Source organism: Gadus chalcogrammus, chromosome 12 (genome assembly GCF_026213295.1).
Source record: "Gadus chalcogrammus isolate NIFS_2021 chromosome 12, NIFS_Gcha_1.0, whole genome shotgun sequence".
NCBI lineage: Eukaryota > Metazoa > Chordata > Actinopteri > Gadiformes > Gadidae > Gadus > Gadus chalcogrammus.
In genome coordinates, this window is record NC_079423.1 from 21,495,597 (window position 1) to 21,521,411 (window position 25,815).

The following is a 25,815-nucleotide window of genomic DNA, read 5'->3' on the forward strand; positions in this document are numbered from 1 at the left end:
GGCGCTGCATCGTTCGCGCAAGTAGAATCACTTGAAATCCACACCAAAAGAGAAGCCCTGGGGCAAATACATACAGAGTCATTGCAAAGACGAAAATTCTGAGCCTTGGGTAAGGAAGGTATTACCAAGGAATTCATAGCGCTATGCCGTGCAGCCAATCCGTCCCTTTTAGAGCTTAGATCGAGAAAATCAAAACCGACCGGACCCGAGCCCGTCCACGTTCTGTCCGAGCCCGGCCCGGTCCGACACATTAACTGTAAATATTCAACCCAACATTATTTTTTAATACATGGGCTGTTATATCTGACGTCAGTGGCGGCTGGTGAATTTTTTTATGGGGGGGCAGAAAGTTTGTAACCCAAACCCCTGTAGGGGTGTCTGGGGCCCTCCTCCCCCCGAAGATTTTTGTGTTTTTCATATAAAAACGAAGCATTCTGGTGCATTCTGACAAAATAATAAAGACAAAATAGAACATTTCCTTACAAAGACGAATGGAGCCGGGGAACTAAGTTTTTACTTAATTTATTTGCCTTGTAGAATTCAGCAAGTTTAAAAGTGAAAATACATCAATAATAATTGGGAATTACTGGTAGGCTATACACAAGTTAACATTCTCTCAGTCTCTATCTGTATGTGTGTATGTGAGAGAGTGAGAGTGAGAGAATGTGATTCTAAAAGGGGTGAGTGTGAGCAAAGTCGGCAAACCCAAATTAACACTGTCAGATTTGATTTCAACTCTTTTAAAGTGTCTATATGGGTCCACACCACATAGAGTTAATTTCACTCTTCACCTTAACACTTATTTAGTGTTATTATTAACACTAGTTGAGTTAAAATGTAAAATGCCTTAACACTGTTAACCTTTTAACTCTTTTATGCAGTGTTAGACATCAACTCTCTCACAGGGTTGTTTTTTAACTATAGAAGTATTGCCTAAATTGCCTAAATTGACATGGCAACGAGATGCGGGGCGCTCCTCTGTTTGAGCGACTCGTGATTGAAAGGCTACTTTATTACATATTTAATTTACTTTTTCACTTTTTTGTCGAGTTTAAATCATGGCAATATTCGTATGACCTATGGATACTGTCAAATCTGCGTTAGTGGAATTCAAAAGCCATTCTGCATCAAGTTATGGAGGTTTATTCTCTGCTGGGGTCACGACGCATCCCAACGGTCACGACGCATCCAAATCAACCGAGACGCACTACGCTAGAGCGGACCTTCTGGAGCTTCAACTCGCTTGCCAGACAGTTGATTTATCACCCGAACAACTGGATTTCATACCATCAACACTGATAAAGAAGACAATACGGAGGAAAAGAGGATCGAGAGGAGGAATTAGGAACAGGATTAGGAGACGAGGTAGTAAGCTCGTTGCCAGGGCGGCGCGCATAGTCGCAGCGGCCCCTCTTGAGATCTGTGAGATTGAGATTGAATGTTTGAGTGTGAGACGTCCTACAAACATAGTTTATGACAGGGAAACATTATTAAACATTAGGACATTGCAAGCGAGTAACATCACTGGCATTCGCTGGCATCTGGACATATTACGCAAACACAGGATACTAACGGATACTGTGACACTGTGCCCGCAACTGCCCGGAGGAGGAAGCAGCAGAGACGGGGTGGACGTAAACAAAACAAAACATATCAAAACAAAACGTAAACTAAAGCGGGGAAAGAGGGCTGGCATCAAAGCTAGGCTAAAAACTAAACCCACCAGACCAGCAGTGCCAACAATCCTACTCTCCAACGTCCGATCTCTCGAAAACAAACTGGATGAGCTCCGTCTGATGAGAGGATCACTCAAGGTATGGAGAGACTGCTGTCTATGCATTTCCACCGAATCCTGGTTACATGAAAACATTCCGGACGAGGCTGTTCAGCTAGAGGGAACAACACTCTTCAGAGCTGACAGAGACGCGGTAAGAGCAGAGGCGGGGGGCTATGCATTTATATCAACAAAGACTGGTGTGTAAACGCTGCGTCGGTGGCTCAACACTGCTCTGAACTGGTGGAATTTTCTATAGTGATCTGTCGGCCATTCTACCTGCCAAGGGAATTCACCAGTGTGATTGTAGTAGCTGTTTACATAGCCCCTTGCGCCAACGCCAATGCTTACGAAGTACTCCGCCCCCTGTTTGACGTCATCAGCGCACTGTTGACAAAACACCCGGACAGCTTTGTGGTTGTTGCAGGAGACTTCAACCACATTAGCTTAAAGACTGTGCTCCCCGGATTCAAGCAATATGTGGACTTTAAAACAAGAGGAGAAAATATACTTGATTTGGTCTATTCCAACACTGCTGAGGCATATAAGGCCATTCCTCAACCCCATATTGGCCTTTCAGACCATAAATCTGTGCTGCTGGTTCCAACTTACAAACCCAGGCTGATACGAACTAGGGCAACCCAGTCACACATCAGGGTGTGGCCAGATGGAGCAGTCTCAGCGCTGCAGGACTGTTTTAAATGCACTAACTGGGAGATTTTTAAAACAGCTGCATCTCAGGGTGAGCATCATATTAACATTGAAGAATATGCTGAAACGGTGATGAGCTACATTGCCAAGTGCACAGAGGATGTTACTTTGATGAAGACCTATATAGTACGGAACAACCAAAAACCCTGGATGACTGCTGAGGTACGTCAGCTGTTAAAGGCTTGGGATGCTGCGTACAGTGGAGGAGACAAGGCCGCTCTCTGCTCAGCCAGATCAGCTCTCTCCAGAGGGATCAGAGCAGCCAAAAGACGCCATGCAGGGATAATCAAGGAGAACCTCTGTAGCACAGGAAACACCAGGCAAATGTGGCAGGGGGTTCAACAAATCACTCAGTACAAGACCAGGCAGAGGATTGAGGACAGTGATGTTTCTCTCCCTGACAGACTCAATGACTTTTTTGCCCGGTTTGAGGCACCAGGAGGGCCAACGAGAGGGGGGACTGGACTCTCCCCTCCATCCGGTCAGCCACCTGTGGCCATCAGCCCAGCTGACACCAGGAGAACCCTGGCCAAGATCAACCCTCGGAAAGCAGCCGGCCCGGACAACGTTCCGGGGAGGGCGCTCCAAGCCTGTGCTGATGAGCTGACAGATGTTCTAACAGACATTTTCAACATCTCTCTCGGTCAAGCCACTGTACCCAGATGCTTCAAAACATCCATCATCGTTCCAGTTGCAAAAAAGTCTGTTGTGTCCTGTCTGAATGACTACCGTCCTGTTGCATTGACCCCAATAGTGATGAAGTGTTTTGAACGGTTAATCAAACCACACATCACATCCAGCCTACCTGCATCACTGGATCCTCATCAGTATGCCTACCGTTCAAACCGTTCCACAGAGGATGCAATATCCACCACCCTGCATACAGTACTCACCCATCTAGAACAGAGAGACACCTATGCTAGAATACTGTATGTTGACTTCAGCTCTGCATTTAACACCATCTTGCCGCAGAGACTGATGGATAAACTTCTCCTCCTGGGCCTAAACCCCACCCTCTGTCACTGGATTTCCTGTTGGAGCGACCACAGTCAGTTTGTGTTGGACACAACACGAACTGACCATCACAAAAATCCATCACACTGAGTACAGGATCCCCCCAGGGATGTGTGCTCAGTCCTCTGCTGTACACGCTGCTGACCCATGACTGTGTGCCAAGGCACAAGAACAACATGATTGTTAAGTTTGCAGATGACACTACAGTCGTGGGTCTCATTCATGGGAATGAGGAATCCTATTACAGAGAGGAGGTCAATCTGTTTGAGAGATGGTGCAGAGACAACAACCTGGTGCTCAATGCGGAAAAGACCAAGGAAATGATCGTGGACTTCCGTAGATCAAAACCTAAGCACACACCCCTCTGCATCAGTAATCGTGAAGTGGAAAAGGTGGAGAACATCAAGTTCCTGGGAGTACAGATCTCTGACAACCTTTCCTGGTCCAAAAACACCACTGGGCTAGTGAAGCGAGCCCAACAGAGATTGTACTTCCTGAGGAAACTCCATCAGGCCTCACTACCTCCCAGTATCCTCACCACATTCTACAGGGGGGCAGTGGAGAGTGTGCTGACGTACGCCATCTCTACCTGGTTCTCCAGCTGCAGTGCGGCGGACAAAAAGGCCCTGCAAAGAGTGGTGAGATCAGCGGAAAAGGTCATTGGAGCCTCACTTCCCTCTGTCCAGGACATATTCCTAAGCCGCTGCAGGAATAGGGCCCAGAAAATAGTGAGAGACCCCTCTCACCCTCTGAACAACTTCTTTAAGCTCCTACCCTCCAAGAAGCGCTATCGCAGCTTAAGATGCTCCACCACCAGGCTGCGGAACAGCTTCCTGCCTCAAGCTGTCAGGATGCTCAATGCACCAGCGTCCTAAATCTTCCCACTGGACTTTATTTATTATTTATTTATTCATCATTGGGACGTTTGTTTGTAATGTATGTGATCTTGATCCCTGAGAAACGCCTTCTCGTTTTGTTGTTCGATCAACAAAATGACAATAAATTTGATTTGATTTGATTTAAATTGAACACTGTATAGGTGTAAATATAGCTTTCTGGATTTCCAAAATAAAATGCTCCGTAGAATAAAAATGGCAGAAATGATGAGGTCATTTTCAGTTTCAAAAAATGTATTTAAAACATTCACCACATAAACACAGCTTCTTAAAACATGTGACAATATGGAACAATGTATATCTCACTATCATTAGAATACTGCTTGTCAAATGGTTTAAAATAGGTGAGCTGGTCAATGCAAATCAGAGAATTGTCATTATTCTGCTCCTCTATACAGTATGCATGAAAATGTTCATCAAAGTACAAGGTGTCAACAGTACAAAAAAGCACACTGATCATGTATTATGATATTACAGATTTTCTTGAACACAGGTAAGTCATGGGATGTTCCAGTGCATATAAATAGATCAGTCTGGTATTCAATAGGGCTGAACGATTTCAGGAAAAGATTGAATTGCGATTTTTCTGGCAGATATTGCGATTTCGATTTTCTTCACGATTTTCTTCAAATCAAGCTTCAGTGCAATATTCACAAGTACAGTAATATTTACAAACATGACATATCATTAAAAAATGACATGCCTTTACTCTAATGTAAGAATGAAAACTAAAGTTAAAAATTGATTTTAAATGTATTTATTAAGAAACATGCATGTAAACTAAAGTCCTTGACCAACTGCAGTTGTTACAAATGAACTAAAAGAGCCATCTTTTGCCGCGTTTCCACTGCAGGGTGCCAGCTCAATTCCGAGGTCGCGTTTCCACTGCCGACAGTACCCTTTGTGGTAGGCAAGGCAAGGCAAGGCAACTTTATTTATATAGCACTTTTCATACACAAGGCAGACTCAAAGTACTTCACATATAAACATTGTTATGCATTAAAATAAAATAATAGATAAGTAAAAGAAAACATATGCAAAGAAATGAGTAAAATAGAAAGTTAAAAAGGCTTTTTAGTAAGTAAAATTGAAAGTGCAATGTATTTAAGAAAGTGAGAAAATTAAATTGAAAGTTATTTAAGATCAGATCAACAGTCTCTCTGGAACCCAAGTCGGGACTACAACCCGACCTAAAGGACAATATTCTAGGACTCTAACCCAGCTTCTAGGACTCTAGCCCAGCAACCTTTCTCTCTGGTATCAGATCATGTATTTTTCTGGTAAAAATAGAAATTAAAGGGAAAGTTAAAAAGGCATTTTAGTAAAATAAAGGTAAAGTATTTAAGATTTAGCAGAAAGCTAAAGCAAACATAAAAGTCTTCAATCTCGTTTTGAAGGTGCTCAGAGTTGGGGCAAGTCTTAAATCCTCAGGGAGTTTATTACAGCCATTTGTTGCATAGTAACTAAATCCTGCTTTCCCATGTTTCGCGTTTACTCTGGGGATAATTAACAGATTGGTCTCAGAAGATCTTAGTGTTCTAGAAGGCTTATGTAGTGGAAGCATATCAGTTAAATATTTTGGGCCTAAACCATGTAGGGATTTATAGGTTAGCAACATGATTTTAAAATCAATTCTCTGACCTACAGGAAGCCAATGTAACGATTTAAGAATTGGTGTAATGTGTTCAAATTTTTTGGTCTTTGTTAAAACTCTAGCAGCAGCATTCTGAACAAGCTGAAGCTTCCTTAGAGTTTGTTTTGGGAGACCTGTAAGGAGACCATTGCAGTAATCAAGCTTACTAGTGATAAAGGCATGTACAAGTTTTTGTAAGTCTTCTGTGGACATGAGCCCTCTAAGTCTTGCTACATATTTAAGGTGATAATATGCAGATTTTGTAACTGATTTGATGTGACTTTCGAAATGTAAATCAGAATCCATGATAACCCCTAGGTTTCTGGCTTTGATTGAGGTTTTCAGGGACAGAGAGTGAAGGTGTTGGGTTACTTTAAGCCTTTCCGTTTTAGCACCAAATACAATTATCTCTGTTTTATCCTCATTTAGCTGAAGGAAATTTCGGCACATCCAGTCTTTCACTTGCTCAATGCACTGGCACAGCAGATCTATGGGCCGATAGTCATTTGGTGATAGCGATACATAGATTTGCGTGTCATCAGCATAGCAATGATGGTCAATATTGTTATTATGCATGATTTGCCGTAGTGGGAGCATGTAGATGTTGAATAAAGAGGGTCCTAAGATCGAACCTTGTGGGACTCCACACATCACGTTGGTTGATTCTGATACAAAGTCGCCGATGGAAACAAAGTAGTTCCTATTTTGTAGGTAGGATCTGAGCCAATTTAAGACTGTGCTGAAAGCCCCACCCAGTTTTCTAACCTGTCAAAGTATTGCATGGTCTACAGTGTCGAATGCAGCACTGAGGTCTAGTAGCATTAGTATTGAGGTTTTGCCAGAGTCTGTGTTAAGACGGATGTCGTTTACAACTTTAATGAGGGCGGTCTCAGTGCTGTGCAGGGGTCGAAATCCTGATTGGAAGGTGTCATAACAACCAGTTGATGCCAGGAAGTGATTAAGTTGCTGGAGGACAACTTTCTCAATGATTTTACTTATGAAGGGCAGATTTGATATTGGTCTGTAGTTGTTAATAATAGAGGTATCTAGGCTCCGCTTTTTTAAAAGGGGTTTAATAACTGCAGTTTTCAGGGCTTTTGGGAAGTTGCCTGACTGGAGAGAGTTGTTAACTATCTGCAATATGTCTATTGCTAGGCAGTCAAAAACATTCTTAAAGAGGTTGGTAGGTAAAGAATCAAGGCAACAGGTGGATGGCTTTAGTTGTGTAACAGTTTCCACAAGAGTTTTAGAGTCAATAACATTAAAGCATGCCATCCCTGCCATGTTACTTTTGCCTGAACAGGGTGGTAGTCCAACATTTTTGTTTGAAGTGGAGATATTGATGGCGCGTCTGATGCCTTCAATTTTATCAGTATAAAAAGCTGCAAACTCATTGCATTTCTGCGTGGAATGGTGATCAGGTGGAATTTGTGTTGGGGGGTTGGTCAGTCGGTCAACAGTTGCAAATAGGGTTTTTGCATTATTATTATTGGATTTAATGATATTGGAGAAAAATGTTTCTCTAGCACTTTTTAAGTCTGAATTGTAGGCACGGAGGCTCTCTTTGTAGATATCATGGTGAATATGAAGTTTTGTTTTACGCCAGATGCGTTCAACCTTCCTGCATTCTTTTTTCTGTGCTGTTACAGAGGCAGCTTTCCTCCAGGGTGCCTTTTGCTTTCCAGAAATCGTTTTAACCTTATAAGGTGCAATGACATCCATGATTTTCAAAATTTTCAAATTAAAGTTTTCTACAAGATCATCAGCAGAACATGGGTTGAGAGGTGGTAGTAAGGAGATGGCCTTTCTAAAAAAGTACATACGATTCTTCATTGATATACCGTTTTTTGACAGTATTTGATTTTGTCTGTATGTCGGGAATAAAAGATATATTAAAGAAAACACAAAAGTGGTCAGACAAGGAAAGATCAGTCACAGAGAGATCAGAAACATTGAGGCCCTTTGTGATAACCAGGTCTAGAGTGTGGCCCACTTTGCACACTTGTCATTCAAATCATCAGTATGAAAATTGAAGTCACCAGTTATAACTAGACAATCAAAGTCTGTGGAGATGCTAGACAATAATTCTGTGAATTCATCGAAAAAATGTGGGTGGCCTGTAAATAATTAATAGGAGAACTCTGGGGGAGCATTTCAATACAGCACAAAGGTATTTGAATGATGGAAAATCACCAAATAACATCTGTTTCCCCTGAAAATCATTTTTAAATATAACAGCAACCCCTCCACCTCTTTTTCCAGATCTACATGCATCAAAAAAGTTATAGTTGGGAGGAGCTGTCTCTATCAGAACGGTTGCACTGTTATTTTGTTCCAGCCATGTTTCAGTTAAAAACATAAAATCCAGTTTAGAGGTGGTAATAAAATCATTAACTAAAAATGATTTGTTATTAAGAGACCTAACATTAAGTAGACCCATCCTGATGGTGTTGTTGGTAGGCTTTAAGGTTGTTTTTGGTTTGGAGGAAATATGTATGAGATTTGTGAGGTTAGCAGTGTGTCTAAGTTTCCCTTTGTTTACTCTCTTAGTGGTTACAGCAGGAATGCAAAAGTTGCCATGTGTTGGCACAGTGTTGATGGCGTCGGGCGGGCTGTTGTCTCTCTTCAAGGTCTGTGGGCTGTCTGCTATCTGTGTGTCAGATAGTGGCAGAGTAGATGTGTGGGGGAGGCTGTAGTCTCGCTTCTTCTCAACCTGTGCTCTGATTGTGGCCTGTGCGTCAGACCATGGCAAGATTGTGGCCTGTGCGTAAAGCGAGAAGAGAAGATTGTCCCTCAACAGTTTTGAGCCTACCCTGTTTGGGTGTAGGCCATCTGCTCTGAAAAGATATTTGCGCCCCCAGAATAAGTTGAAATTGTCAATAAAGCCCCTTCCTCTTTCATTGCAGACTCTGGAAAGCCATGTATTCAGTGCAAGTAGACGACTGAATCTGTTTATTCCCCTGTCAACTGCTGGTATGGGTCCACTGATGAATGAGTTGATGTGTATTTTGTCCAGTGTATCCAATAGATCAGTGTAATCCCTCTTCAGAAGTTCTGACTGTTCTCTTTGAATATCATTAAATCCTGCATGCACAATAATCTGTGAGATTTTGGGGTTTTCCAATATGATTTTGGCTAGTTTATGGTTGATATCACTAACCATTCCATATGGGAAGTTGCATGTTTTGATCTTCTTACCGGTTATATCCTTGATGGTTGAGTCTCCTATAATCAGAGTGTCTGGTTCATCTGCTTCCTCTGAGATGGGCCCTTGTTGGACGGTGGCAGACACATGCGCAGCCCGCCTCCGTGGCGACTGGTTGTTCCATGTCTGTCCGTACCGTCTGTCCGGACACATTTCAGGGGTCAGGGGTGCACAGGTGGCCGAGGCATGCGCAGCTTGCCTCCATGGCGACTGGTTCATGTTCCGTCTCTGTCCGCACTGTCCGTCCGGACGCATCTCGGGGCTCAGGGGTGCATGGGTGGCAGGCTCGTTCGTGGACTCTTGAAGTGGCAGGAACCGGTTCTTCAGTGGCAGGGTTTATTTCAGTGACGGGCTAATCCGGCTGATAACTTTAGCTTTGGGTAGTTTAGCATTTGGCGTTGAGTGATCTTGTTGATTCACTTTGGTATGTTGTTTTGGCTTAGCGCCGACTCTGTGCCAGTGAAACGCAGCTGGAACTGTCTCTTTCTTGTCCAGCTTCGGGAAGGATACAGTGTAGCTTTGATCATCTTGCTGTATCTGAGTGAGCTCAGCAAACTCACCCATCGGCACTGTATCCTGTAGGGGTCCTTTGCATTTTTCTAATGCTGCTAGTCTCGTTTCAATTAAAGCCACCCTCTGTTGCATTTTGGTGCAGTCTGTGCATTTCCCAGTCTCCGTGCCTGAGATATCCGAGTACAGAGGCATGTTGGCGATAGGAAAGTCCAAGGCTTTTTCTGCGGTCTGATCCGGGAGTAAAGTGTGCCAAAATGTATTGTTGAATCGAGCGATGGAGGACGACGAAAACAAACTATATACTGTTAGGTATTATGATCATGAAATAAAATAAGATAAAGTAGATCTAAACGATGAATTAAGTAGTTTTTTCCAATGCCTAGCGGAGCTTCGGGAAACATGACCTCTCTCTGCTGCTGCTGATTAGACCTCTGGTAGGCCGGATGTCGATCGCCGCTGCAGCTACGTAAACATCGTAAACAACGTCTTCCTCCCCAAGAATGCAGACGAACGTCTCCACCTTCTTGTTCGCCCAAGCAAGCGTTTTACGCGACATGTTAATTGTAAAGAATAATACCTCGAGGCTACTGTTTGTTTTTATCCCCGCGTCACCCGGAAGTGATGATTCTGTCGACCAATCAACAGAGGGGGTGTGTAGCTAGAATTTCCCGGGACCCTTTCAGGCGTCTCGTCTCGTTTTCAGTACCCCAACGGAGGAGTCCTGAAAACGAGGCCAAAACGGGTACGGCTAAGTCCGGGTCACGCCCACTTTTGGCGGTGGAAACGCGACCCGATCCGCACCTTTGCGATCCGATCCGTTCCGCACCCTGCAGTGGAAACGCGCCATTTGACTGCCTTAACTTAGAAAAGTACTACTACTTTTTAGTTGTTTTTTTAAGACAGTCAAAGATGGCTCTTTTAGTTAATTCGTGCATTAGAGTATAACAACAAAGGGAGAGACGTCGGAGAACCCAACGCAGTCTATTCATAATATTGTAATGACCACGGAAGAGGCAGTGAATGAAGTATTGAATAGACAGAGATTTATTAGATAGGCCTACCTAATAAACCGTTGGAACACACAAGACCGGAAACATAGCAACGCCGGTAAACAAACCCCAAGTAGCCCAATCCCTATGAGAGCTCCCCGCGCTACGGCCATCCGGAGGCGCACAGAGTTTTTGTCCGTGATATTATATATACAAATATTATATTACATACTATTATATTATATATAGAGCTCCGGGAGTCGCAAACGGCAACATTCACTTTCTCCTCCATGCTGCAGTTCACCCCGGACTGAACTGCACTGAGTTTGACGGTTGAACGCTGACTGGCTGTTACGTTACACATGTGACTTAGTGGCCACGCTGTTGAACGCATGTTAACGCTGTTAACCATAGCAACGCCGGTAAACAAACGCCGGTAAACAAACCCCTCGAAGAGAGCTCCCAGCCCTACGGCCATCCGGAGGCTCACAGATTTTGGCCATGATATTATATATTCAATTATTATATTAATTCGCCCGATTCGCGTCTCTACTTGACGCGTGAACGCACAGTAAAACCGAAAAAAAAGTGTGTTTGGCGATCCCGAGATCGTGTTGTCTGAAATCGTGATTTCGATCAGAAAACGATAAATCGTTCAGCCCTAGTTTAGACCATGCTTTCAGAAACACCAGAAGCTTGTAAGTGTGCAACAATTGAGCCGCACATACTATCAAGAGAGTTCTGTGTGATAAAAGGGGGAACCTGCAACAGGGATGCAGAAGTTGTTGGCTCATCACTTGATAATTCGAATCAAGAATGTCAAGAAGGCATTGTATGTACAAAAAGACGAAGGACATCCTTGTTCTCCACACTTCAGACGTAGGTTTTTGGCTGGGTATAAACCGTGTTGGAACTTTAAATGTTGACATAGAAGCGAACAATTTTTGTGGTGTGTTTTGCAAACAAAACAGGTGAACATAATCACTGAACAGTTTTTTTTAACAATTCCTTGAATTGTTCCTTGTGCAATGGTGGGAATTTAAGGCTCACGTAGCAGTCGTGCTCTCAGCTCCTTGACTCGTGGCGTTTCCTTTGCGCTTCCAACATCTATGTTGTAGACTGTGGTTTGAATGAAGGCGTAGAAACCGAAGAGAGCTTCATCATGAGAGTGGATGAAAACATAATGAGCTTTGAATAGCCCATCAAAAGCAGCCACCGACGTCAGGGCGTTACATGGGATCGGTTTGTTGTCCACAACGATGAAGAATCTCTCGACTTTCTTCTTTTGCTGTCCAGTGCAGAGGAGGACAGGCTGTCTGGCATCAACTTTCTCCAGGAATGTAGTGAGGCTGGCTCCATGCTATAGTTACAAAGACACAAATGGATATGCTTAGCATACTATAGTAGATAAACAGATCCCCTCTTAGTCCTTTGTCAACCTACATCTCAAACTTATTTACATACAGTACAAGTTCATGGTACATACCTTAACAAATCTAACAAGATGGTCCTCTGCGGCGCTGATCTTGACAGTTTTCTTATGGCCTCTTGATGGAGGGGGCAGAAGATGCAACAGCAACAGGAGAGCTGACATATCACTATCCCAGCCTTGAAGACAAAAAAGGACAAAACATGAAAAAAGAGCAGCTGATCATTATGTTAAAAAAAGCTGAACTGCATATGTGAATAATTAAAACAAATTCAGATATTATTGATACAGGAAGACTATCCACATTTACCATGATCATTCTCAGTCTCAGGGTTGCAACCTGCCCGCAGTTCCTCAACATGAAGACTGAAAGGAAAACTCTGGCTTTCTGATGACTTTGGGCTTGAAATATGAAGGCCACTTTGCAAGAAACTTTCCAGACACTTCGTCCCCAAACATCAGTGAGAAATCCTGGTCAATCTTTAAACAGAGATACAACATCCATATACAGGTTACTTGCATTTAGAAGGATTCAGTATTCAAATATTTATAACACTATCAAATAGTCTATAGATATCCTTACCAGTCCGGGTATGTCAAGGAAACGAGGGAAGACGTCAAAGACTGAAGATGTTGCATCCTGGTAATGAACCAGCTTCTGTCTGTATTCGAAGGTGGCTCTCATCTTCTCTTTGACCACGGATTCATCTGTGGAGTGTCTTATTACAGACACGGCCTCTCTGCACTCCTCATCCTTGAGCTGTTCAGCAATCAACAAAGATTCTCATTGGGTTGTTGGCCTGCCCTGGGGATTGGGCCTGGAATGCCCACGGAGGCCATCGTGCGTGTTGCGTTGGACTGTCTTGAGTCTCCAAGCAAGATAGCCAGTATTTGCCTCAGGGTCATAGTAATGTTCCTGTTCACACACAATCAAAACATTTAGAAATATAACCCTGCGTTCACACCAAAAGATGCCGCGCAGCAAGATCCCATTCAAAGTGAATGTAGAGACGCGTTGCAGGTTTGCTGCCGGAGCACTTGCTGCCGAGAAAACCGGCAGCAAAATTTGATTTGCAGCGCAGCACGCCCGTACCCGTGCGACAAATGCTGCTTGAGTTGAAATATTTCAACAGCAAACGCGTGATGACAGCCAATCAGCGTTCAACAGCGTTGCAACTGAGGCGTTGCCACTGAGTGACATGCCGTAACAGCCAATCAGTGTTACTCCCTTGGAGTGACCTAGAGTTCACTACCGTACATTTATTTAGTAACTCGAAAAAACTCACAAATCAGTATTCTTAAGTGTTGTTGTGTTTACAGTTAAACTAAACTATGAGTATACTAAAGGGCTAGAATAACAACCCCAAACAAAACCCAGTTGGGTGCCAGGCAGCACCAGCCTTCCAGGCTCCGAATGGTCTCATGAACCCATAAACGACGGGCATTCCGACGTCTCTCCCCCTTCCACAACAGGTAAAGACATGCAATGCTCGTAATGTCGGCCATGGTTGTGAATGAATTCAGAAGCACCGCGGGCAAAACTTGCCGTGCCGCGAAACTTCCCGCGCTGCAAAACTGCGGCGCAGCAAAACTTTTGCAGCGACAGATTATGATGTGTGGCGCGACAAAACTTTGGCGACAACGCGAACGGGCAGAAAATTTGCATTTGGTGTGAACACACAGTTAGAGTCAACGGAGAAGGCTTGGGTGATTTTCCACGTCGATGAATTCGCCCATAGAGGCGGGACCATTTGAAACGCGACTTGAATCTGACGATTCTGATTGGACAATGACAGATAATAGGTCTAGAACACTGCAAACTACTTTTGCCGTGATAGAATAATACAAATAAACTAGAACTGCAAGCAGTTATGCAGGGGTCCAAGAAATGTGCATTTCGCCGGCACAACGCGAAGCATGTGTTCAAAACGCTACGTGAACCTGTGGATATGAAGGTTTTGACTGTGGGAGGTTCGGTGTGGGAGTTATATCCCCAAACGCGTTTTCAGAACATTCCTTTGGCCAGTTAGGAGATGAACAATTTCCTCGTTTATGGCGGCCCCTAATGGCGAAATTTTGTAGAAGATACACAATTTCCTCGTTTATTGCGCCCCCTAATGGCGAAATATTCCGAATTTTTTATTTTTTTTTGGACTCGATCCGATGTCTAAATTTGGATTTTTTTTTATTTTTGATTTTCCACGTCTAATTAAGCTCATAAACCAATATTCAAAACACTACCGTTTTGTCGTCGAAGGTCAGATAAAAAACATTATAGACGCAAATGGGCGTGGCCTATGCCAAAAGATGCAGCAGACTCCTGTGAATATGTGGGTACAAGTTTTTGACTGTGGGAGGTTCGGTGTGGGAGTTATAGCCCCAAACGCGTTTTCCCTTGGTATAGCGCCACCTAGTGACCGGCGTGTCTGGATTTTGTTATCTGAGTAGCGGTGCCGGACCTGGATCTAGTCATTCAATTGGCGTGGCCGCAGCATTTACGGTTTGGGCTGTGGTCCCACCACAAGTACGGGGGGAAGAATAAAAATAATAATAAAAATCGTTACAAAAACAATAGGGTTCCAACCTGGGCCCCGTTTCCCGATAACGATGGATCCACGCTCGTACGATCATTCTCACGATGGATCTTGCGATCCATCAATTTCTTTGGAGCGTTTCCCGAAACTCCTCTTAACGTGAACGCGCATTCGCTGCACTCACGACGTCGTAGGATTGTAACTGTCTACTGACACGGTGCTGAAATGGGCTCCGTAGGAGGGGGAGACGCAGGAATGTCGCAGGAAAATTGTGTTAAGGGTTAAAATATATCCCCATCAAGGACAACAGCAGTGTAGCCTACAAAAAAAATAGACTGCAATTATATGAATGCTAAAGACATTAAAACACAATTGATTAGGCTTAAACCGACATATATCAGTCCTAATCCTGAATGCACTGTGCGTTTCAAGGCATTTTCCCCCCTGAAATAATTCCTCTTCACACCTGTGAATAACCCGGGAGACGTCCATGATGAGGAATACAACGATGCCCACCGTCTGGCCCGGTGCATCGTTGAGCGCACGATCGGGAGGTGGAAGTTGCGCTTAGATGCCTTCACAAGTCAGGCGGAGGGCTCCAGTTTTCGCCGGCCAAGTCATGCGCCGTGATATGTGTGACGGCTATGTTGCACAACATTGCAGCTAAGGCTGGGGTGGCATTGCTTGAACCGGAGGACGTTGAGGACGATGACGATGAGGAAGATCGGTGTGAGGACGGCCTCCCTCATAACTACGCGGCTGGTTTTCATGCGCGTCGAATAGTGATTGAGACTTTTTTTTAACCCCCTCCACCCTCCCTCATCTCACTAAACATTCCCGTCAACGTGACCAATCCCCACCATATCCCAGCCTTTTGCCTGCTCCTTTGCTTGTTTTTTATATATTTTTTATTTCTTTATGTTTTATTTTTTTTAATTTCTTTTATTTCGTTATTTTTTATTTTTTTTAATTTGTTTAATTTAAATTTTTTTTTTACATTATTTTATGCTATGTTTTATGAGTAGCCTATGTCAGTCTGCACAAATCCCCCCACTTTCTCTCACACATTTTGAGTGCCCTGCCTGCGCAAACATTTTCTGGACTGTCCCGTTTTATTTTGGCCATTTTAACATCTTTATTAATAAATTAATTAATAATCTTTATTAATTACCAAACTAAGAACATAAAGGCGCAATGCGTTTTAATAAAACGCATCCAATAGACGGAATGTCCGATGGTGTCGCCACTGAGGCTATAGCTGACGATGCTCTTAGCGTCCTACGAGTACCTACGAGCACCCCTGGAGTACTCGTTAGCTACGAGCGTTTTCAAGACGTTCGTTCCCCACGATGCTTTCGGGAAACGCGGTGAAAACTCTACGATGCCCTTTCGACGCACTTCACGATCCACTTAGGCTAACGACGCTTTCGGGAAACGGGGCCCTGTTGGCTTGGACCCCTAACAAGAATGAACTTTGGATGGTCTAGCCTTAAAGGCCTATAAATTAAAAAACTTTTATGTAAATAGAATAATTTGAACACAACAAATGGGCATATTTTGATATTTTACAAAGGCAAAGGCAAAAACGGGGACTCACGTCGAGGGATCAAGGGGATAGGCTAATGATGCAGGGTGGGCTACAATAATAACACTCCAATACCAGAAGATGAACATACAAAATTGACAAACTAATGTTGGTTTAGACTAATTTAAAGCGTCTTTATTAAACTGGGCCGGTTCAAACAGTCCAGGTTGATGAGCCGTCAGTTCTGATGGTAGCCTCCTGCCTGAGCCCTGTAGATGAATTATGGGGGATTGATTAAAGCAAGGCTATATTCTGCCTGCTGTAGATAAATGTAACCATTATATAATAGCATATTAATCACAAAGCAATAGCCTACTTACATGGTTCTACATGTTGTCATGCAAGAACAAGATTGATCGTCCACAGTTGCTGGTTTCAGAGCGGTCCTTCTCTGCTCTATCGTTCGGCCAGCTGCGCTGAACACCTGCTCGCTGCTGCTGCTGCTGCTCGCTGGAATGCAGAGGACGGACCTTGCCAGCCTGGCCAGTTTTGGGTACACCAATCCATTGACTCTCCACCATTTCATTAGCTGAGTCTGGGTCATAGTAATGTTCCTGTTCACACACAATCAAAACATTTAGAAATATAACCCTGCGTTCACACCAAAAGATGCAAAAAGTTGCCGCGCAGCAAGATCCCATTCAAAGTGAATGTAGAGACGCGTTGCAGGTTTGCTGCCGGAGCACTTGCTGCCGAGAAAACCGGCAGCAAAGTCTGGGTCTCTCCTGGGCCTTGCTGCTGGTCGTTCAAAGCCATTATTAACGCTGCAGCATCTTCCTCCACAGACAAGAGTAGGGTGCGAACGTGGGCATGTAATTCAGATATATCTACAGGGGACAACATCCTCAGTTTGTTGAGGATGATGTCCCACCTGGATTTTTGCACTAAATACTCGGCATGTCTCTGGCGCACAAAGGCTTGCTGCAGAGAGTTGGTGGGAGAGGGCTGGCAATGTCTCTTCAGTTTCTCAAACCAGAGGCAGACCAGGTTTTCTCATTCACCTGCCTGCCTTCCTGATCACTCCCAATTAACCCAACCACCTTCACCTGTGTTTCCCCTATATCAGTCCTTTCCTCCCAAACATTCCCTGCCAGATTGTCTCTTGTGTTTCACAGTGCTTTCCCGCGATTCAGATCCTGACCTACCACCGATCCTGCCTGTTCTCTGATCCCTGCCTGTCTGACTCTTCTGCCGGTTCCTGATCCCTGCCTGTCTGACTCTTCTGCTGGTTCCTGATCCCCGCCTGTCTGACTATTCTCCCGGTTCCTGATCCCTGCCTGTCTGACTCTTCTGCCGGTTCCTGATCCCCGCCTGTCTGACTATTCTGCCGGTTCCTGATCCCCGCCTGTCTGACTATTCTGCCGGTTCCTGATCCCTGCCCGTCTGACTATCCTGCCTGCCGATCCTGTATCCGAATAAACTATTGACACTGTTCCACGCTCGTCGTCAGTCTGTGCACCTGGGTCCTGCTAAACGCCCCCGTTACACTCTGGGCATTATAGAATGGCTCCAAAAAGGTTACCAGAAAGCTCAATGTATCAGGAGCAATATTCTCGATGCGCGCAATCTCACTGCGGGTCTCCAGCTTCTCACGTAGCTCTGGGTATATGTCTTGCACTGACTTGAGTGTGAGATAAACAGTGCTAAATCGTGTCTCCCCCATCTGTAGCACTGTTTTTGATAATTGCACAACCAGGCCAGATTGTTTTAAATATCTGACTAGCCGATATAGTCTCTCCTATGTCAGGTGCGCTGTCGGCAAGTGCGTCTATTTGTATGCCGAAAGACCGTATTTATCAGATGATCTAGACAGGAAAGCCTTCTGTACAGCTCCAGGGCTTTGACGATGTTACTGCCCTGATCGGTCACCCACACTATTCGGTTGAGGGAGCAAGGGTCTAGGCCAAATTTATTCACCAGCAGGCGCACTAACACACACGCCTGATGTTCTTCCCCGTTTTCGCTTCCTCAACGGGCAACATTGCAGTGGTTAGAGTTTTGGAATCTAATTGATACTCGCTGGAGATATAATGGCACGTTATAGCCATATAGCTTAGCTTTCGGTAGTCGTCCGTCCACATATCCGTGCTCATCCCTATGTCTCCATTCTTTAGAGCATCTTTGAGAGTCTGTGTCAGACCCTCAAAGATGCTCTAATCAGACTTTTCTAGGCAAGCCTTGGTAACGGTGCTGTGGTGAGGCGAGGCAAGGCAATTTTATTTATAAAGCACATTTCAGACACAGGGCCACTCAAGGTGCTTCACAGGGTTAAAATCAAATATAGAACACACATACAAAAAATAAAAAAATTTAAAACATGGATAGAAATAACTTTTAAATAAAAGAAATAAAACATTTGAACAAAAAATAAAAATGACAGGTTAAAAGGGAAACAAGAACGTTTTGAGACCCAATTTAAACAAGCTGAGAGTCTCAGCGGACCTCTCTGGCAGTCCGTTCCAGATATTGGGCGCATAAACGCTGAATGCCGCCTCTCCCTGTCTAGTCCTAGCTCTGGGGATTTTTAAAAGACCTGTCCCAGAAGACCTAAGAGCTCTGGTAGGTTAATAGCGGATCAGCAGATCAGTCATGTATTTTGGCCCTAGACCATTTAGGGCTTTATACACCAACATCAATATTTTAAAATCAATTCTCTGTTTGACAGGAAGCCAGTGTAAAGACTTCAGAACTGGGGTGATGTGATCCACTTTTTTGGTCCTAGTGAGGACTCGAGCAGCAGCATTTTGAATTAGCTGAAGCTGTCTGATTGATTTTTTTGGAAGGCCTGCAAAGACACTATTACAGTAGTCAAGTCTACTAAAAATAAATGCATGGACAAGTTTTTCTAAGTCCTGCTGAGACATTAGCCCTTTAATTCTCGATATATTTTTAAGGTGGTAGTAGGCTGACTTAGTAATTGATTGAATGTGTTTTTTGAAATTTAAGTCGGAATCTATGACTACTCCAAGATTTCTAGCTTGGTGTGTGCTTTTTAACATAACAGATTTAATCTGTGTGCTGACTTTTAATTGTTCATCCCTGGCACCAAAGACAATTACTTCAGTTTTGTCGTTGTTTAATTGAAGAAAGATTGAATCGGATTATAGTCTCCTGGTGATATGGTTATGTAAATGTGTGTGTCGTCTGCATAATTATGGTAACATAATTTGCTCTTGTTCATAATCTGAGCTAGCGGTAGCATGTATTTATTAAACAGAAGAGGCCCAAGAATGGAACCTTGGGGGACCCCGCATGTAATATTTGTTCGCTCGGATGTGAAATTGCCTATTGACACATAGTAGTCTCTTTCCTTTAAGTAGGATTCAAACCAGTTTAGCACAGTTCCAGAAAGTCCAACCCAGTTTGCAAAACGATCTAGTAATATGTTGTGGTCAACTGTGTCGAACGCAGCACTGAGATCCAGTAAAACTAAGACAGAACTTTTGCCACTGTCTGTGTTTAAGTGGATGTCATTGAGGACTTTAAGCAGTGCTGTGGTGTTGTCTAAAACCTGACTGAAAGACATCAAAGCAGTTATTCATTGCTAAGTAGTTATTTAGCTGATGATAAACAGCTTTTTCAATGATCTTGCTTAAAAATGGTAGGTTGGATATCGGCCTATAATTGTTCATGAGTGACGTATCTAGATTTGTCTTTTTTATGAGTGGCTTGATGACTGCTGTTTTCAGGGGCTGTGGGAATACACCGGTGCGAAGGGACATATTGACAATTGCTAGGACATCTGAGGCCATGCAGTTAAAGACAGTTTTAAAGAAGCCTGTGGGCAGAATGTCAAGGCAACAGGAGGAGGAGTTCAGGTACAATGTCATCCAGGTTTTTCTTGTTTATTAGAAAAAACTCTGTCATGGCATCTGAATTTATTTTAAATGGGTACAGAGATAAAACATATCTTGAACCTGGTATTGATGCGGTAACAGCTTGTCTTATTTTACGAATTTTCTCGGTAAAGAAGGAGGCAAATTCATTGCAGGCCCTCGTGGAAAGATGTTCAGACGCTACTGTCACAGGAGGGTTTGTTAGCCTGTCAACAGCAGCAAACAGGGCACGTGCAGTGTTGCAGTTTTTGATGATGTCAGAAAAGAAAGACTGCCTTGCATTTCTTAGTTCTAGGTTAAAAGTACGTAGTTTCTCTTTGAACATATCATAATGAACATTGAGATTTGTCTTTCGCCACTTGCGTTCTGCTTTACGGCACTCTCTCTTTTCAACTCTGACCTGAGGGGTATTTCTCCAGGGCAACCTTTTTTTTACCAGATGTGGCAGGTTGAGCTATACCTCTGGCCGGTCTCGGTATGATTGGGCAAGCCATAGCCATCCTGATTAGGGGGGCTGACTTAATTTTAATATAAGGTCGGTGGACGTCATCGGGAGGGATATGTCCTACCCGTTGTTTTGCTTCCGGGGCGTCCATTACTCGGTGGCGTAGGCTGGAAGTTGGCTGCTTCGCATTGCGTGGCTTACAAATTAGGTGCTGGTTTGGGATCACCTGGAAGTAGGCTGCTATTAATTTACTATTCACGTCAGTCAACGTATGTAAACTAAAGGCTATCTCTTCTCCGGTTGTGCTGTTAGCCGTAGATGTGCTGCGACTTTGCTCTCCATGACCGGCGGTTCCAAACTGAGGCATTCATCGGCCCCATGCCATGAAGTGGATCGTGGCCAATTACCCCGACGTCACCGAAGGGCTGCTGTTCTGTTGCGCCACAAATTCACTCTCACATGCATGACGACCTGCATGCGCATTTCATTGTTTTCTTTGTTTTATGTGTATTCGGCTAGTGGTGTGCTGTCCGTCTGCCCTGCATGGCATGCTGCTTATTGTTTGTGCTAATGTGGTTATGCAGTGTTGTGCGTCTCCTGGCTCTGCTTGACCTGCATGTGCAATCTATTGTTTTCTTTGCTTTATAGGCTAAGGCTACGAAGTGGTGTGCTGCCCATCTTCTCTGCTTGACCTGCATGCACGGTTTATCGTTTTCTTTGTTTCATAGGCTAAGGCTACGCAGTGGTGTGCTGCCCATCGTCCCCGCTTGGCCTGCATGCTGCTTTATGCTTTTGTTTGTTTAATTTGTCGGTTCTGTAACGTATTTTAAGAACACAAGCTGTATTTCCCTCACTTAACCAATAGGGGGTAGGACCAAACATATTAGCCGTAAATACTACACATAGCCACAAGGGGAGCAGGACATTACTGAAGGCTGCAATAGATACTTTAGCCACAGAGGGCAGCACCACAGACCAGGCGAGGAAAGCCGAGGATTACGTCACACCGGTTCCTCACACTTCTTCCGGTCCGCGCTGCTGAGTCCATAAAAAGCCTCCAGATCGTGGAGGCCGGTAGAACTCTCTCGGCAGCGATTAGACATAGATGGGTTTATGTTTTTGATCAGCTAGGAGAATACCCGCACGTGCTTGGAATACATCTTCAATCTCTCTTTACTTCAGAGTATCAGTTTACCATACCGAAAATACTTTATACAAATAAAGTCTCTTTAAAGCTATTCCTTTGGATTCGATCCCTTTCCTTGAAGAACTCTGCAGTTCTTTTCATTTAGTTTATTCGTCCAGTCTGCTAGATTTATTGTGTACTATTTTGTGTGTCCCAGGTAGTGACCAGACATGTAATTAGCATCGGGTAATTCTAATAAATTATATTCATTTGAACTCAAGTCTCTGGCCCAGATTGTACGAACTTGTATTGCCTAAAGCTTTTGTAGCGTCTCGGGGGTGGCTATAGCACATGTTAGCTAGCACAGTTCTGGTCCTGGGGTATCCCCTCCCCTAGGTGGCGTTGTCGACATTCAACAAATTTTTGCCACGGTCACAATTGGCGTTGTCAGCAGGACGCACTCCTTAAAGGCTGAGACTTGAGTTCTTTCATTTTTTTATGTATAATTATTTTGATTTGCTGCGCACATTTATTATATATATATATATATATATTCTTTTCTTTCTTTTCTTATTTTTTTGTTCAGGTTGAATTTGAGATTCTGGAGGTGGGTCTTGTTTCTTTGTGGGGTCAACAGAGCAGCAGCCCGTGTTCCAAGGTCCCCAAAATTCTATCTAAGGTAGGGTTTGGTCTATTTCCATTAATAAGCTAGTATTCCACTGCTTATCATGGAAGACTTACAAGCATTGCGAGGCATAATTGGCCAGTTAGAGGCAGATAACGAGCGCCTTCGTCAAGAGCGGCCTCCCCCTGATCCTGGAGCAGCACCCGACCCGTTGCCTACGCCGTCCACTGTCACAGAGCGGCTAGTGGTCGTTCCTCGAGATAGAAAATGCCCTGTGTTCAATGGTAAGACTGGCATTGACATAAGAGAGTGGATAGAGGAGTTGCAGCAGGCTTGCATGCGCGTCGCCGTCTGTCTTTGCTTGAACAGGCCTATATTTTTGATCATTTAGAAGGAGAGGCGAAGGACGAAATTAAGTATCGTCCTAGCACAGAAAGAGCAGACCCTGCTAAGGTCTTGGACATTTTAAAGGAGTTGTATGGTTGTAATCAGTCATATTTGACCCTGCAGCAAGCCTTTTTCTCTAGACAGCAGCAGGAAGGTGGGACGTTGCAAGAGTTTTCCCTAGCCCTGATGGCTTTGATGTATCGGGTCCAACAGCGTGCCCCCAGTGGCGGCGTAGCTAATGCCGAGGTACTTCTTCGTGACCAATTTATTGAGCATGTCTTGGACGGTGCTCTTTGTAGAGAGCTGAAACAGTTAACCCGTCGTGAGCCACGGGCCACCCTGCTGGAAGTACGCAAGGAAGCAATTAGATGGGAACAGGAGGGATATCCGGGGGGTGCTAGGGCACGTAGTTTCTCTCTTCCAACGGCCTATGGCATACAGTATGGTGTGCAGGGCTGTCCTCGCTCAGGTTCCCCAGTACCTCCATCTAGGGGTGAGTTTGGGGAGTTGAAAGAGCTATTAAGGCAACAACAGGAACAGCTTAACCAGCTAACTCAGACGGTGGCCTCCCTGCGACACCCCTCCTTCCCTAGTAGGCCCCAACACTCGGGTTCCTTGATATGTAGAAGATGCTGTTCTATTTCATCCTTACTGACCGCCAGAGGCGGTGCTTAAAGCACTGGATCTCCACCTCGCGCATGCGCATTTCGAGTACCTAATACCAACATAGTCACCTGTGACCCCCACGTGACACCGGGAAGGCTATATCTTCCAGTGTCATTAGAGGATCTGTTCCTTACATCTTCTCGCTGCGCAGGTACCGTATTGAACCTTGTTTGAGAAAGGAAGGAAACTGTTACAACTGGCTACGTGCAGCCTCGTGACCAAGGTCGGAGCTGCGGGTAACCCGTCCTCCAGAGGCTGTGGCTAGTTCATACAGATACTTAGTGAAAGAGTAACTTAGAAGAGTGGCCGGCGTTTGTTTGGGAGGGCAGTGTGCTCGCTCCCGCTCCCAGCACTCGTTCGTCTCTTGCTCTGTTATCGTTTGTTGTGTTAGCCGTTAGCTTTGCTCTGTTCTAACCATCAATTTATTTTTCCCTTACAACTTACCGGTGAAGGCAGTGCTCTCGCTCCCGCTCCCAGTAACGTTTTTGTTGGGTTTCTCCCTTGTTTAGCAGCAGCGCTTACGCTGAAGCTAATTAATATCGGTCGATTTAGTTTTCTGGTGAAGGCAGTGTTCTCGCTCCCGCTCCCGTTAACACCGCATTTGGCCCTTGTTTGATAATTAGTAGCAGCGATCACGCTCAGGCTAATTAGTTTCGGTTTTTCATTTTTTCTGGCGAGGGAAGTGCTCTCGCTTCCGCTCCCAGTACGCTACCGGTGGCTGCCTCTATAATGGCTCACCTATGTGTCGCCTGTGCGGCTCCTCTTGAGCCTGAGGACGGCCACGACAGTTGCCCTCCTTGCCTCGGTCTCGAGCATCTGAGGGAGAGCCTCACGGACAGCGCCTGCATGAACTGCAGCCTCCTGCCTTGGGTGCTCAGAGTGGCTAGGCTAGCAGAGCTGGAGAATCGGGCAGCAGCCAACGACCCCTCTGCATTAATGAGCCTCCCTCCCAATCAGCCCGGTCGTTCGGGACGGCAGCGGCATGATGGGGCTGCGGCTATGGGTGCCCCCCCCAAAAAGAAGGCAAGGGGCGGGCTTGCTGCTAGGGTGGACGGATTGGCGTCCGACATGGAGCAAATCCGGTCCCTCCTCCTGGCCCTTCAGCCTGGGACTGGTCAGGGGCTGGCGGGGCTACAGCCCGGCCCTCCCTCCTCCCATTTTGAAAGCGATGTCCTCTCTCTGGCGGCTTCGGCTAACCTCTTTTCTGAGGCTATGACCGAGGGCGATGCCCCCCACACGTTGGATGAGGCCTCCTGCTCCTCGGCACAAGGCTCCCTGCAGGGGGCAGCAGACACCTCCATGGCGGCCGTCCTGCGGACCGCTCTGGCTCACCTGCAGCTTGACGCGGCGCAGACGGAGTCAGCCCAGGCCAGCGCCTTCTTCAGGCGCAACCCTGTCCCGGCCACATTCTCTGTCCCTCCTTCAGAGGAGTATCTGAAGGAGCTCCATGCTTGCTGGAGGGACACTAGGGCCCTATCCCACTCGACGTCGGACGCCCGGACCTTGGCTGCCATGCAGAATGCGGCACAGGTTGGGCTGGGCCGCATGCCAGCAGTCGAGCCTGCCATCGCCTCCCTAATTCTGGCTCCTGATGAGGCTCTGAGGCCAAATGCCAGGTGCCCTCGGCCACAGTGCCGGGTCACAGACGACCTCCTGTCAAAGGCCTACGACGCAGCGGCGCGCATGGGTCGTATTGGGAACTCCCTTTCCCACCTGCTGCTGGGTCTTTCGACCTCTCTGCAGCAGGCCCAGGCCGAGCCGTCGCTGCAGAGTCTGAGTGACGCCTCATTGCAGGCTTTTGCCCTCATGTCGAGGGAGTTAGGGCGCACTATGTCCACCCTCGTGCAGACTCGCCGCCAGGTGTGGCTTGCGCAGTCGCCCTTGACGGAGACATGTAGGAGGGTCCTTCGTGCGGTGCCGGTGGAACCAGGGGAGCTCTTTGGGTCAGCTGCCCTGGAAGCACTGGAGGGGGCTGCCCGAGCTAGGCAGACCAGGCAGCAACTATCAGGCCTAAATAGGAGCGTGTCCGCTCCTAGCAGGCCTGGGGGCCCCTCGGCAGCCCCCCAGCAGCGCTTTCAGCCACCTGGTTATTCCGGTGGCCTACGTAGGTCTCAGCGGGCTGCACAACAGCCAGCGGATGGCTTTCGGCCCCCCGAACGCCTACCTTCCTGGCAGCCCCGTGCCCCTCAACCCAACCGACGCCCCCCCAGAGCCTCAGGAGGCCGGGGGGGTAGGCGCTAGGCCCTCGGGAGTTTTTCCCATCAGCAGCTCAGTTACTGGGCTGCCTGTACTTCAGACCCTTGGGTGGTTTCCACCTTGACCCAAGGGTACGAGTTACAGTTCTGACGCCGGCCCCTAGCCTTCAGCCGGGTCAAAATGACTGTCGTCAACTACCCGGCAGAGGCCTTAGCTCTGGACCAGGAGTTGTCCACCCTCCTGGCCAAAGG

General features: G+C 45.6%; 1 long non-coding RNA gene across 1 annotated transcript; it reads right to left on the reverse strand.

Annotated features, from left to right (window-relative positions):
- Positions 1–15,960: 15,960 nt before the first annotated feature.
- On the reverse strand, positions 15,961–17,507 carry LOC130393845 (uncharacterized). The gene is made up of 3 exons (XR_008897166.1): positions 17,155–17,507; positions 16,604–16,837; positions 15,961–16,492 (listed from the first exon to the last, which is right to left on the reverse strand). It is a non-coding gene; the product is annotated as an uncharacterized LOC130393845 (long non-coding RNA).
- Positions 17,508–25,815: the final 8,308 nt, after the last annotated feature.